Source organism: Ursus americanus, chromosome 20, assembly GCF_024610735.1.
Source record: "Ursus americanus isolate L20-20 chromosome 20, mUrsAme1.1.p, whole genome shotgun sequence".
Lineage (NCBI taxonomy): Eukaryota > Metazoa > Chordata > Mammalia > Carnivora > Ursidae > Ursus > Ursus americanus.
The window spans coordinates 43,249,701-43,266,104 of NC_142146.1; positions in this window are offsets into that span (position 1 = coordinate 43,249,701).

Here is a 16,404-nt window from a genome sequence, read left to right on the forward strand (position 1 = left end):
CCAAATGACAGAAATTCCGAGTGACAGAGTTGCTGAAATCAGCTAATTAGAGGGGGAAGGTACAACAGGGACAGTCCTGAAGCGAATGTCTGAAATACTACATAGGCTGTTATCCAGTATTGGATTAATTGAATTTGGCCATTTAATTGCCATAGGGATAGCTAACAGACTATGTGTGGGGTGCACTTTATGTGTGAAGTTTTAGTTTAATCCTCATGGTATCCCTATGCTCTTTTTTTAAAGATATTAGGAAACCGAAGCTTAAGTGCATATACATTAAGGAAAATATGAATGAAATGTGCACTTCATAGGTAACGTAGAGCTAATTTTCAAAGCTAACCTTTGTTGGTGGTTACATCAGTTTTAGGACACTGCAGATGGTCAGGAGATCAAGGAAACTTTGTAAACATTCCCAAACATTAAAAGTGCCCCAACTTTGAGAAGACTTCTATAAGCAACTGGCATAAAGGCCTTTTCTAAATTATGCAAGCTCTTTCATTTTAGCACATTGATTGAGTTCCTTCAGCATTGCATTAAAAAGGAACAAATGCATAATATAAAAACCAACAACACACTAAATTGGGAGGATCTTGATCTTGAAGGATCCAGCAGAGAAAAGGAAAGCACCACAAAGCATGTGGCATATTTGATGTCAAATTTCTTCATATAAGGACACTGCTATAAAATGTAAATATCTTCAAAGGATTAACCCTTCCACATCATGAAAATATGCACATTTTCAAAGGGGGTGAAGCATTTTCTAATCTGAACATCTTTAAAGGGGGGAAATCAATAAATGGCATGAAAAACTTCAAAGCAGGACCTCCTGTCAATGACAGAAGTTCCTCAGCAATGCAGAGGCTTTGAAGGAGGACTCCCAGTGCTGGGAAAGCTTTGAAGTGACTGAAAACAGACATTTATAATTACGGAAAGGTGCAGTGTCCAGCAGGGATAGTACAAAGACACGTCTGAGGTAGGTGCAGACGGAGCTTGGGAGGTGGCAGGGACACTGACCTTGCACCTCCCAACCTAAAAGCCTTTCGGGTCAACTCAATAATCATATGTAAAACGGCAAGTGTGGAGTGAGAACAGTGGCGAGAGGCAAAAAACCAAATTATTTTAGATCTCACATTTCAAAAAAGAGAAAACCCTTCAGCACCCCCAAAGCAGATCTTAATACATACCGCCTGTGCTAGGTTCTTGGGTAGCTGCCTGATCTATTAAGCTGTTATCAACACTCAGCTTTCTGCAAACACGTGTTCCAGAAGTGTGAAAAAGCCTCAGAATCAGCTTCTTTAGGTCTCTTGGTCCCTAAATGTATGAGGGTGAGATCTTTTTAAACAGATTAACAATAACCCACAACCCTCGGACCAACCGAGGGTGAGATCTTTTTAAATGTAGTTATTATATAGGTCAGATGATGTTCTAAAGGAAGAAAAATGATTAAAACCTGTAACTCAGCTATTGTTTAATTTGAGCCCAAACTATTCCCAACCAGTGATTCAGTATCTAATTTTCAGAATTCAACTGAAGCCCCTTTGAATGTCATAATAGGTGGGACTGACACTAAACTGAGAATCAAAGGCAGCCCAGGCAAAATCACAGGAGGTCAGTTTTGATGTGCTGTACTCTAAAGTAGATTTTTTTTTTTTGCGCCTTATTTTGTCTGACATCCATGAGGCCAACTGAGCTAATGACAACCTCTTGCTTTTCAGCACCATTCGTTATCAAGTCACCTTTCCCCAAATGGTTCTTTCATAATCAAATATATATTGAGCATAAATTTTTCTAGGCTCTGTTCTAGGTACTCGGGATACAGTGCTATGCACAGATACTCCCTGTCTTTGTGGAGGCTGCAATCTAGGGGCACAGACATTGACCAATATAATCAAATGGGAAAAATGTACATTATACTGTGCCCAGGGACTTAAGGAGAAGGTATATAAAAGATCTGGTATGTTCTGAAGAATCAGGTAGGCTTCCCAGAGAGTTGGGCTGAGATCCAAAGATGAGTAGTCATTAATCAGGAGAGCATGAGGATGAATGATGCAGGAAGGATGTCAGGTGAAGGAGAAGAAAGTACAAAAGCCATGTGATGGGAGGATGAGATGAATGATGACACTTTTATGCACAAGGAATGGGCCAGTAGGAGGAGCCAGATAATACTGACTTTATAAAGGACTTTGGTCTTAATCCTAAAATCAATCAGAAGCCTTTGAAGAATTTTTAAGCACGTGTTTGATAGAATCAGATTTGCATAATGAATACATTATTTTTGCTTGAGTGTGAAGAATAAATTGAGATGGAGGAAGGGGCAAGAGTGTCAAGACAAAACTAGTTAGGAGGCCTCTGGAGTGACTGAAGGAAAGGGTGACGATAGCTTTGAACTACAGAGTGGTGACAGCGATGGTGATGGAGGCAAGTATGAAGATTTGAAAAACACTTTAGGTGATAATTTGATAACATTTACTGTTGGAAAAAATAGGTAAGAAAGAGGAAAGGTCAAGGATGATGTCCATATTTCTGCAGGTTTGGTGGAGTCATTCACTAAGAAAGGAACTCTTGAAAGGGGATTAGATTTGGGGATAGAATAATTAGTTCAATTTGGTTATGTTGAATTTGACACACAGATACTTTTGAGTCATACAAGTGGGCATGTCAAGTGCCATTTCTGTATATGAATCTGGAGGAGAGATCTTGCCTAGAGGCAAAGACATTTGAATGGCTCATTTCCGATAACAATTAAGGATAAATGCAACTGCTTAGGAAGAAGTGCTGGAAATGTGAAGATGATTATAAAAGATCCTTAAGGAAGAACTCCAAAATTAAGACTCAGTAGTTTTCTTTCTTTCTTTTTTTTTTTAAAGACTTATTTATTTGAGAGAGATAGAGGGCACGCAGACACGGCACATAAGCAGGGAGAGGGGCAGAAGAAGGGAAGACAAGCAGACTGCCTGCTGAGCAGGGAGCCCCACTGGCTTCATATTTTAAAATATAATCTGATATTTTATCAATGATAAAACATGATATTTCAATCTATGTTTTAGTCCTTTGAGACGAAGAGAAAAATATACCATTTTTATTTCATCAACTTTTATAAATATATTTTCATATCTTCTAGAATTTTATCTACCCAATTAAATTTTCCATTGATGTTAAAGTGGAAAATGTCAAATATTGCTCTCAGCTCTTAATTGTCACAGAGAATTACCACAGCTCTCCACCTGTCAGTTGCCTTTAGTCCAAACTTTTCCAGTTCATTCTTTTTTCTTTTGTCAGATATTTTTCTAACATTTGAATCTGATGGTGTCACTTTCTTACACAAAATTCTCCAATGTTTCCTCATTTTCTATCCAAGGATAAAATCTAGACCTTTTGCCCCTCTCCATGTTCCCTCGCTTACATATTTATCATGATTTCTCCTCTGACTCCTTTCCCTATTTCATCTCCTTCTATTACTGTTTTCTCAGTGTGACTCTCCAGCAATATTCAACTATTTGCATGGCCAGAACACAGCATATGCTAGAATACTTTTATGACTTTTCATGTGTTCCCGAGCTGCCCTATGCTTAATGGTCTAATACTCATTAATTCAAAATACTTAACAAGTAACTGTAATGTGGCAGACACCTTTTTGGGAATTTGGGATTCATGAGTGAACAAAGGAAAGATGATGTGTACTACAGGACAAAAATAGCATGGTAAGTGGTAGAAGTTGTCAGATGTGGACCATAGTTTTGTATATGATTATTGAGGTGACATTTGAACCAAGACTTGAAGAAGTTGAGGGAGCTGGCCAAGGGGGCATCTGGAGGAAGAGTGCTCTATCCAGAAGTTCATGCTGCTCTCAGTGCTCTCTGAAGAGTACTCCTGATGTATTTGAGAAACATCAGGTTGTCTGGTGTGACCAGAATAAAGTGAACAAAGGGTAGAGTAGTAGGAAATATGGTGAAGAAGGTAAGTAAGAAGCAAGCTGTGTGGGTCTTTGTAGGCCATTGCAAGGGCTTTGGGTTTTACTCAGAATAGATGAAGAATTCTTGTGGGATTTTGATCAGAGAAATTATCTGACTCAAATTTTAAAAGGATTATTCTGGTTGCTGTGTTGAAAAGGGAATATGGCGGGGAGGGACGCGGGTAGAAACAGTGCGAAGACCAGTTAGAAAACTCCTGCAATAACATCGGTGAGAGATTAAGAAAGTTCAAATGAGGATATAATAGTCAAGGTGGAATTTCAGGGTATATTTTTAAAGGCTGAAGAGCTGAAAAATGGGATATGATAGAAAGGGAGGATGTACTAATGACCTCAAGGTTTTCACCTTTACTGCTGAATGGGGAAAGCTGCAGGAGGAGGTTTTGGGAAGAAAGGCCAGGTGCTCAGTTATGGGCATACTGAATTTAAGATGTCTCTTAGATGTGCAAGTACAGACAGCAAGTACATGATGTAAGTCTACAGTTGGAGACAGAATTCTGGACTGGGGGTATAAATTTTGGACATTGTTGACAGAAATAATATTTAAAGTCATAAGCCTGGGAACTTAGAACAGAGATCTGGGCATTCCAGAGGGAGCACGAGCAAGTAAGACTGAGAAAGACTATCAAAGAGGTAGAAAGAAAACCTGGTGAATGTTATACTGGAAGTAGTCAGTGAGGAAGTCAATCAAAAATGAGGGTACCATCAACGTGCCAAATCCGTCATCTGAAAAGCACTTACCTGTCTCAACTCACATTCAGCCTATGAAGCACCTCTTACTCCTCTCCCATGGAGCTGCAGGAACTCCTCTTCTGACTGCCTGCTGCTTCCACCTCTGTAACAGGAGCTTCTCAGAAGGTGATCTGCCCACTACCCGCACTTTGCTTTCTTCATATCTATCACCAGATTCTGTTCTACTTCAGCATTTCCCCCCTGAATGATTCTGCTTTTCTTTCTCTCTCCCCTGCTTCTACCTTAGGCCAAAATGCTGTTGTCTACATACTAGAGTAAAGAAATTGTCTTATAACCTCTTCCTCCCACAGCTTTGACAACCCAGCTCCATCTCTCCCTGACACTACCTCCTGACAGGTGTTTTTGTTTATTTATTTGTTATCTATCTTTTTTTTTCTGACCAGTGTTTTTAAAATGCAGCTTTCACTATGCTCTGTGCTTGGAGCGGGGGGGGACTTTTAAAAATTGAAGAATCACCCACAAACAGAAACGTACACTTACCGTTATCGTATACCTCATTAAATCTTCCAAATTCAACATCCTCATGTAACCAGTACCCAAGTCAAAAACAGAATATTAGTAGAATCCCGTAGAAGACCTCCTTCAGCACCCTCCCACTGTCCCACACCCCCGCTACCAACTTCTATTCCTATGGATTAGTTTTTCCTGTCTTCAACTTAAGTTTGGCACTGTATTTGTGAAATTCATTCATGTTTTGTGGGCAATTGTAGGTTTTTCCCCTTCTTTTTTTTTTTAAGATTTATTTATTTATTTGGGAGAGAGAGGGAGAGCGTGCACACAGGAGAAAGAGAACAAGAGAGAGAGAGCATGAACAGGGGGAGAAGCAGAGGGAGAGGGAGGAGGCTCCCCCCCCCGAGCAGGAAGCCCAACTCAGGGCTCAATCTCAGGCCCCTGGGATCATGACCTGAGCCAAAGGCAGACACTTAACCAACTGAGCCACCCAGGCTCCCTGAGGTTTTTCTCCTTCTTACTGCAGTATATTATCACAGTGAGTGAATATACGAAAGTTTACTTATCCATTATATTACTGACGGCTCATTTCCACTTTGGTGATATTACAAACACTGCTACTGTGACAATTCTGGGCTATGTCTGGTGATCAAGTGTTTGCATTTCTATTGGATGTGTATTAAGAAGTAGAGTTGAGAGCATTTCTTATCAGCCAACACTTGCTATTTTCTGTCTTTTTTATTTTGGCCATTTTCTAATGGTTGCATCGTGGTGTCACACTGTAGTTTTACTTGTACTTCACTGATGTCTAAGCAAGTTGAATACCTTTTCTTTCATATATTTATCATACAACCGGACATGAACTTTTGTGAATTGCCTGTAAAGGTCTCTTTTCCATTTTTCCAAAAGGTTGTCTAATTTTTGCATATTAATCTGAGGGTGTTCTTTTTTTTTTTAGATTTTGTTTATTTATTTATTTATTTGAGAGAAACAGAGAGAGAACACAAGTGGGAAGAAGAGGGAGAGAGAATCCAAAGCAGATTCTGAGCTGTGTGCTGAACACAGAGCCCAAAACAGAGCTGGATCCCACGACCGGGAGATCATGACTGGAGCGGAAACCAAGAGTTAGACGCTCAGCCAACTGAGCCACCCAGGTGCCCCAGCTTGAGGGGTTTCTTAACCTTTCTGGATACAAGTCTTTGCTAGCTTTATGTGTTGCAAATCTCTTCTACTCTGTAGCTTGCTTTTCTATTCTCTTAGTGTTTTGATGAAAGAAATTAATTTTAATGCAGTAATTTTTTTCTCTTATAGTCGGAATTATTTCTTTGAGATCTTTGCCTATACCAAGTTCATAGAAATATTTTCCTGCTTTTATCTCAAAGCTTGTTTTACCTTTTATGTTTATATTTGTGGTTCATCTAAAATTGATTTTTGTGCCTAGAATGAAGTAAGAGTAAAGATTAATTCTTTTTCGCACATGTATATTCAATTAACCCAGCACAATTTATTGGAAAGGATACACTTTTGCTGCTGTATTTATGTCAACTTTGTCATAAATTAGATGACCACATGGTGTTGGTCCATTTCTGAATTCCCTCTTCTGTTGGATTCGTCTATTCTTGCCTCTTTACCACACTGGCTTCGTTACCATAGCTTAACAAGTCTTCATTTCTTATAGTGTAAAACAAGCAGCTTTGTTTGTGGGGTTCCCCCCCAGCTTGCCATAGTTGTTATTGGCCCTCTGAATTTTCACATAAATTTTAAAATCAATTGATCAATTTACAAAGAAAATTCTGTTGGGATCTTGATTGGGATTACGTTGCCCTGTGAATTTTAAAAAGCTCTTCAGATAATTTTTATGAATACCAAAATTGAAGAACCACTGAGCCATGATTCTTAAACTTAAGCACCTGTCAGAATCACCTAAAGAACTTGCTGAGACGCAGATTCACAGATTTCTGGGTCTTACCCCTAGTACTACTAATTCAGTAGGTCTGGATAGGCCCAAGAATCTGCATTTCTAAAAAGTGCCCAGGAAATGGTGATGCTGCTGGCATACTGTGAGTAACACTGCTCCAAGCATGTTGTAACAATCCCTTGTACCTTCTTCTATTTATCAGATCAGATTGTGGTTAGTTTATATTCCCAAAGACCAATGAGTGTCATGAAAGACTATACTGCAATATTTGTAAACAAAGATGAATGGGCTACAGAACTCATAAGCAGTAATCGTGTGACTAATCAGGATAATACAATGGCCTGGCCTTGATCTGATTGATTCTGAGGGAAATTCAAATTGTGGGTGGGGGATATGGTTCTATCACAGCCAAATATAAACTATTGTTGATTCAAAGACCACCATTTACTGTCTTCCCTTGAGTTAACTCAGCCTTCCTATGAGCGCTTATTATCTTAAAGATCAGTACAGTTGACCCTTCAACAACATAGGTTTAGGCTGCATGGGTCCACTTATACACGGATTTTTTTCAACAAATACAGGACAGTACTATAAATGTGTTTTCTCTTATGGTTTTCTTAATAACATTTTCTTCCCTCAGCTTACTTTATTGTTAGAATACTGTGTATAATACATATAACACATATAAAATATGTGTTAATTAACTGTTTATGTTACCACTAAGGCTTCCGGTCAAAAGTAGGTTATTAGTAGTTAAGCTTGTAGGGATTCAAAAGTCATATGTGGATTTTCAATTGCACAAGGGGGTTGGCACCCCTAACGCCTGTATTGTTCAAGGGTCCATTGCAATCAGACCAATGATTACCTCAATCCTGACACCCCGTGTATTTCTCTGCATTAAAACCATTTCAATGTAGCTCACACAGCAGAGTTAACACCTACTCCTGTTATTCTACTTTATTCTTCATTAAAAAAAGTAACAGTATCTTTTGTAGCTCTCACTATTTGCTCTCTCACCTGCTCATTTATGTTTATATATTTAGCAGAAGAAATAAAAATGAAAAAAGACTACAACTTAACCCTCCCCCTTTTTCAGACTTACAGTGTGTCCCAAACACTCAATATTTTCTGCCAAGTTAGTATCCTTTAACTCGCTTCTCCTAATATAGCTATACTATTAATAATACACTCTGCATACAGGAGACAAGCTGCACTGCATGACTTGCTGCAACAAGTCAAAACTCGGTGCTTGCTCCTAAGATGCAAGTCAGTAACACTCTGGAAGATGTCCCAGTCAGAATGGTGACACAATCTTATCTTGCATGCCAGTTCACCTAGCACTTAGGTGTTCTCAGCAAGATGAGGGTAGAGAGAAGTCTCATTCTAGTTGGGAAAAGTAAAAGTACCTTCTCTGCCATATGTTTCTAAAAATTTCCGCTAAATCCCAGACTTGGTGGTCAAATCTGTAACCTGGAATATCCTCCAATCTTGGAAATGTTTAATGCACCACATCCATTGAACAAAGCTAGACACTGAATTCTAGAGTTTAAGTGACCTTTGTCAAGTCATGCAGCCACATGGTCATAGACTCAGGCTGGGGACCCACTCCTGACTCCTACTTACACTCCATAGAACTGACCCTAACTCTGCTGGCAACACTAACATCTTTTTCCCGTATATGTTTCACTCCTGTACAGTAAGTAGATTTATATTAAAGGCTGTGAAGACAAAACTATGGCAAGTTGAACTCAGAAACCGTTTTTTAAAGATTTTTTCTCCAAATTTTCCCTCTGTCTTCCAGCTTTCACTGGATTATACTTTTCTTTCTGTAATTCTCCCGTTCAGTTATTTGAAGTAGGTCATGTTAACGTACCTTCCCATCTCCTTCCATAAACAACTGCACTTTGTTGTTTTCAAATGGGTCCATTATGATGTCCATAAGAAACATTTCCCCAAAGACATGGTTGCTGTTGCTAATTCCAAGTCATCTTCCTTGAAGTCCCCACAAAGTCTTTCTCTGTCCTCTAGCTTACTTCCTCCAAAGTTCGCCTCAGTAATTTACCTCCTATCAAATCTAAAAGTTCTAAAGTTCTAAAAGTAACTTCACATTTACACTAACACTATAGTGATTGTGCTAGCATTTGGGCTAGAACTCAATTAAAGACCAATATCAATAATAAAAATGACATCAATAAAATAGTAAAACTAATGCATGTTCATCACATGTGTAAATGGTTAGGGCTAAAAGCTTAAGAGAGATGGGATATATTTATTGAAGACATCAATAGACTTTTATTATCAGACTTCAGATTCCTGATACAAAATGCAAAATATCTCAAGTTCAGATATGCTTGTGGAAAGTCATTCTTTCAGAGAACGTAAAGACTATAGTTAATTCCAATTAATAATAACTGCAATTAATTATAAACCTTTTAATTAATGAATAACTCAATTTTATATTATCTGTGTAAACAGGAAACCAGTTATCTTATTTGCTGATTCTTTTTTCTTTATTTAAATATTAACCAGTCCTCTCCCCATAGCAATGGCATAAACAGTTTATGTTCACATATATTTATGATTAATATTCTAACAGTGTTATAAAACAGGATGATAAAAATAAAAATAAAGAATAAGAGACAGGCAATCAGAGTCTATGTTACCCAATATTTTGATCTTACTTATACATCATAATGTTTTCTCTAGCTGGTCCATATTTTGTCCATGCTACTAAAATCCCCAAACATTAGAGATCAGAGTTTTACATAAAGCTAGTGTTTCATATGGAAAATATGAATATCAAAGCCTTTTTAAAATTGTTAAATAGCTGCGAAATAGCAAAACTTTCTGGATTTCATTTGCAATCCAAGGAAGAGCTGACTGGTTTATTACAATTAAGTAAGCATTCATCAGTAGATCAAGTCCTACAGCAGGTAGCTCATGGGAGTAACCAAAGAACGTGGCTTCCTCATTGTGTACAAACACACACACACACATCTGGGGCCTTGGCACAGTCTGATTTTCTTAACTCCTCATAACAAGATCCTGATTTGAGTCTCTCCTTCAGTTTTTGTGCTAGAAAAATCTATAGCTTTCTGTGGTCATTTCTACCTCAGCATTTCAACTGTGAGCAAGACAGAGACATGAAAGCAAATAGGCATTTTTCAAACAAGCATCAGATTCTATGAATCAAATTTTGCTCAAAGTATTCTTTTTTTTTTTTTCAGATTGCTTTATGTTTCCTATATCACAACTGATGGAAAAACGGCTGAGAAATGAGATTTGGCACATTCCCTGTGGGATAAAAGATACTTTAAAAAAATACCTTAATGATTACTGACACTGAAATGCTAAACAGCTCAAATTTTTTTTATCTGGATTAGGAAAAAAAAAAGCTTATTTCCTGCAAATTTTTCTCAAGATTCTTGTTATTTTGTAACTTCAGTATTGATCTCTGCCTCCGAATAGAGGAGGGCTCATTCATAAGATGTTAGAGCAAATAACAATACAGGTGCTACTGTAAGGAAGCCCGATAGACCATGAGATCCTAGACTGACAGCCAGATACGCTACGGCTGATGAATTAACAGCAAAGGATTCACCACAGGTTTCTTTAAGAAGCGTATATGCATATTATGTTTGTTTTACAGAAATATGATTACACATAATCTCCAAGAGGATAGGAGCAATGTAAGAATGTACCCATTCTGAAATGGGAAAAAAATGGGAGTGTGATAAGGATTTCAGGAAACTACATTCTCCTTCTCATCCATCTTTTTCATTGGCTGGGATTGTTTCAGGTACACTTATTTTTGTATGATTGAAAACCCTAGTACACGGCACAGAGAAAATGCTCAATATGCAAATACTAAGTTGAATGCTAAGAATGAAGAGATTGGAACAAAATGTTCCCATGTGCCAGAAACGCTTATAAGCTAAATGTTAGTTGTGCTGGTTGTTACTTGAAAATCATTTCCTCATTTGAAAGCAGTTTTGTGGTATATTTAATGAGATACACCTTTGCTTATGTGTGATTGTAAAATGACTGTTTTTACCTTTAGAGGTATCCCAAAGCAGTAATTTATGTTGACATTACATATACATATCCTTCTCCTTTGAAGAGAATCAATTTTTCGGGTATAAACAACTGTACTGCCAACACTCCCTATTTGTTTTTACTCTCAAGACCCTTCTCAGCATATTCCTGAATGCCTGCAACAGCTTCCTGCTTGGTACCGCCCACCCCAGTCTCTCCTCACTCCACTCATTCTTCCACTTTCTGCCAGGGTAATCTCCCTAAGATCCCTCATATAATACGTTTCAATATATTCTAAAACAAAACAAAACCATAACAGGTATTGCTGGAGTTCCAACCACTCTAGTCTAGAAGCTATTTTTATAACCCCCTCAAACTCTAGGATTGAGGAATGTGCACCAATGAGGTGTTCAATCAACACCGAGTCACTGAATGCATGGCTATTTGGTCCAGTCCTGATTCTGTCTCTTACTAGCTGGGCGACGTAAATAGTAAGTCAGAGAAATGCCAGTGTCCTCTTTCTGTAAATGGGGCAATAGCAATAGTTACTTCATAGGGTGATTCTAGAAATTGAATCGGTAGTTTATGTGAAGAACTTAGACAGTAGCTGGCACATAATGAGCCCTTGTGAACATTGCCGTAGATCTGGTGCTACTCGTGTTAACAGTAAGCTTCCTCTAACCCTTCCCACCCCAAACTCATGCAACCTCCCTACTACTCATTGTCTAAAGGAGCTTCTCAGACTCAGGAATAAGAAAGGGCACAGTGAATGACTGCACACAGAGCAGGTGGAATTTACCAGGAAGTGAGGTGAGGTGGGCCAGTAAGAGCTCTAGACCCAAAACCAGGTTCAAATCCCGCGCCTTCTCTTACAAACTACTTTCTTTGAACTACAGTTTTCACTTGCAAAATGGGAATAATAACTACCTCGTGAGGTACTTATAAAGTAACAATTGGCAATATTTGTTGAGCCAGTTGTTTGCTCTTAGCTTCAATTTTCTCATCTAGGAAATGAGGATAATAGTATGTATCCTACATCGAAATTGGGGAAATTAAGAATGACAATAATGGCTAATATTTCTTCAATGCTGATTTTGCTTAACACTTTGTGTTGATCAGACTCAGTAATAAATGCCCGGTGCTGGACACACAGTAGGTACTCAATACATACTAGCTATTGTTTTTGTTAGTAATTGTTTCATTGGGTCCTTAGACCAACCATAAGTAGGTGCTATTCCTGCTCAGCTGGGACCATTATGCTAAACATACATATCTTTTAATTTGAAATTTTCCAATTTGTAATTTTTCAAATAATATTTAATTAGTATTTTAAATCAGGTGGAAGCCAAACAAAATATGTGTCCTTCTGCATGGTCATACCTAGTTTCATGAGAAAGAGCTGATGACAGTTTTCAGGCCATGGAACTGGATAAGTGGGAACAATAGCAGGATGAAAACTGTGTGCTAACCATAGTGGAGAGACTCACAGAAGTTCATGGAGCTGTTTCTTTGAAATTCCTAGAAGTAACCGCCCTAGATACATAGGAGGTGGAATTGAAGGATTTAGAATTCTTCTTCTCTTTCTCCCCTTCCTCTTCCTCTTTCTTCTTGTTATTATTATCTTATTGCCATTATTTTATTTCCTAGATCCAATAGGTGTAGAAATGTGACAAAGCAACCTGAAAACTAAAGCATTAGACTGAGATTTGAAGAATTTCTTTATTCCCTGATTTGAAACACAGAATAATAATTATAATATTTATAGCTCATTTATACCCAATAAATAATTTCTGAGTGAACTTTGTATCCTATACATTTTTTCTGCTCACTTGAAACAATATAGGGAGAAAATTAGGTGAAAAAAAATGCCCTTTTGTGTATATATTCATATGTTCTCATCCTCAGGTATTTTTAAGCTAATCATCTCAAAGAATTCCTCAAACTGAAGTTCTCCTGAAAAACTTATTTTTCTATAGCCCTAAATATTCACAGTTCACCTCAGACACATATAATAAAGCATATTATACAACTTCATTTATACATATGTGATATACTGATGATCAAGTGAATGAAACATTTTGTCAACCCCACTTATTTTTCTTTAAAAATGTGATATAAAATAGTAGTGAAAATGTAATATAAACAAAAACGTACCAATATTCACTAAGTGTATTTGTGAAGATTTATCCACATAGAGGTCCTAAGAATACAGTATTTGCTCTAAGAACAAGGAAATATAAATTGGAATGCAAGCAAAATGTGAAATGGTAACAGGACTGACCTAGAGTTCTATCTCAAAAGTTCAAAAAAAAAAAAAAATCCAACACATTTCATCTTCGTCTTTAAAATATCATTTATTTAGACGTTTGTAAATCTTTACCTGGATGCAGAAAGGGTAGTTGATAATAAAATCACTTTTGCTAGCAAGATACAAAGACACAAATAATAAATCAAGTGCAACTTGCAAATACCTAACAAATGTGAATCACCTACATTAGCACCACAATTAAATACTTTCAAAATATTTTTAAGCATTAATTTCATGTTCAAACCTTGCAAACAGACGGTTTTGGCCTTCGTACTTCCTTAGTTGTGGGAGAATCTTTGTTGTATGCTACAGGCATGCTCTTTCCTGATGCAACATCCCCATCTGGTGAAAACGGATCTTTGCAGTCAATGGCTCATTAGGGCAGGAATCATTAGTTGAATTTGCAGACATAAATAAAGTTACTCTAGAATAAAATGCCATAACAATAACACTATTTTTTAAAGACCATTTTGAAATTACTTGCCTTAGATTAAAAACAAATAGGAACGAAGTTGTCGCTAGTATCTTGTGGGTGGAAGGGGCTAGGGAAATTTCAGAAGAGAGTAAATGGTGAAGGGCCATTCCAGGGTAATGAGAACAGGTTAAATTTGGGGTTTGTTTCAATCCTCCATCACTTGGCAAAATCGAATCCTGGGTCATTCTAGACTTGCTGAAATGATTTGCATATATATAAACAATGACAAGAAATCATCATGACAAACACATTGCCTCTTAATATTTCTCAGTAAGAGAAAAAAGCAGAAATGATATGACAACCAGTTCGCTTCTGTTACCGACTCAAAAAGTAGAAGGTAAACAAACCAGACAACTGGAAATAAGAGATTTTCTAAGATACTTCAGCTGTAATTGTCCATGTTCAAGTTGCTTTTATTTCTAGAGTTAATGAACAGTTGGTTCTACTATTGGACATAAAAAAACCACATATTTAATTGTTCCTTAGGTCTAGCTTATATTTGAAGATGCATTTTGTGGAAAATACTCCAGAATTATAATGATATGAGTAAAATATTTAAGCTATTTTTTATGCTTTTTGATTATTAAATATATTAAAACATGCTTAATAAATCTAACTTTTCTGTCCTAGAAAAATATATGGGATTAGGGTAAATGAATATTATTAAAACATGTAAGTGGGTAATCCCATCACAGAGAGAACCAATAAAATATCTCTGGGTTATCTGTTACCAGCCAAGAATAATTCTTGGTATCCTAAAAACTATTTTATATATATATATATATATATATATATATATATATATATATATACACACAAATATATACAAATAACTGTCTGCATACATGTGTACACACATGCACAAAAATACTATAATGACGTCGCAAATTGAATAATAAACTTGACTAAAACCTGTGAAGGTCTTTCAAAAAGAATTTTGCAGGGGCGCCTGGGTGGCACAGTGGTTAAGCGTCTGCCTTCGGCTCAGGGCGTGATCCTGGCGTTGCGGGATCGAGCCCCACATCAGGCTCCTCTGCTATGAGCCTGCTTCTTCCTCTCCCACTCCCCCTGCTTGTGTTCCCTCTCTTGCTGGCTGTCTCTCTCTCTGTCGAATAAATAAATAAAAATCTTAAAAAAAAAAAAAAAAGAATTTTGCAAGCCTTATAAGCTACCAATTGATTGCTTATGAGTTTAGTTCAGTATTCGTAGCCAGCAGTGTTGTCAGTTACTATAAACAATCTCAACCTCTATGTGTCCCTATTTATAGCTCAGAGTCTGAGTCATACCATAGGAAAGAGGACAGTTTTTGTTCTTGGAAAAACTGCTTTCTGATCTTCTTTGCATGATAGCGACTAATTTATAAAAGCCCTTTGTCTGGCTAGTAGCTTAATTTTATTTTTATTCCATTAAGGCCCTGGAAGACTTTGATGTTATTGTTCACAAAATAATAGAAAAATAACTGTTTTTTTAATTTAAATTCAATTAGCCAACATATAGTACATCATTAGTTTCAGATGTAGAGTTCAAGAATTCATCAGTTGTGTATAACACCCAGTGCTCACCACATCACGTGCCCTCCCTAATGCCCATCACAGTTACCCCATCCCCCCACCAACGTCTCCTCCCGCAACACTCAGTTTGTTTTCTAGAGTTAAGAGTCCTTCATGATTTTTCTCCTTCTCTGATGACTTCCCATTCAGTTTTCTCTCCCTTCCCCTATGATCCTCTGCACTGTTTCTTATATTCCACATATTAGTGAAACCATATGATAATTGCACTTCTCTGATTGAGTTATTTCACTCAGCATAATCCCCTCCAGTTCCATCAATGTCAATCTAAATGGTAAATATTCATCCTGATGGCTAAGTAATATTCCACGGTATATATGAACCACATCTTCTTCATTCGTTGATGGACAACTCAGCTCTTTCCACAGTTTAACTATTGTGGACATTGCTCCTATAAACATTGGGGTGCATGTGCCCCTTTGGAGCAATACATCTGTTTCTAACATAATTTTTTTAAATGTTCTTTTTTTTTTTAAAGATTTATTTATTTATTTTTAGAGAGAGCATGCAAATGGGGGCAAGGGCAGAGGGAGAGAATCTTCAAGCAGACTCCCCTCTGAGTGCAGAGCCCCCATGTGGCTCCAACTCACAACCCATGAGTTCATGACTTGAGTCAGAACCAAGAGTCCAACACTTAACAGACTGAGCCACCCCGGCACCCCTAAAAAAAATGTTCTTAGAGGGATGAAATAATGGCTCGTTTTAGAAAGATCAAGTTTTCCTGATGGAAATACATATAGATATAGATATTTATATATCTAAAAATTTATTATACATCTATAATAAATTTGGTATAAATGAAATATAAAGGGTATATTTAAAATAGGTGGCAAAACATCATTGTCAAATTAAAATAAATGCATGTTTTGGTATGGTTTCAAAAGTTTTTTGTTTTAAAATACTAATATAGCTTTTTCCCAGACTCTT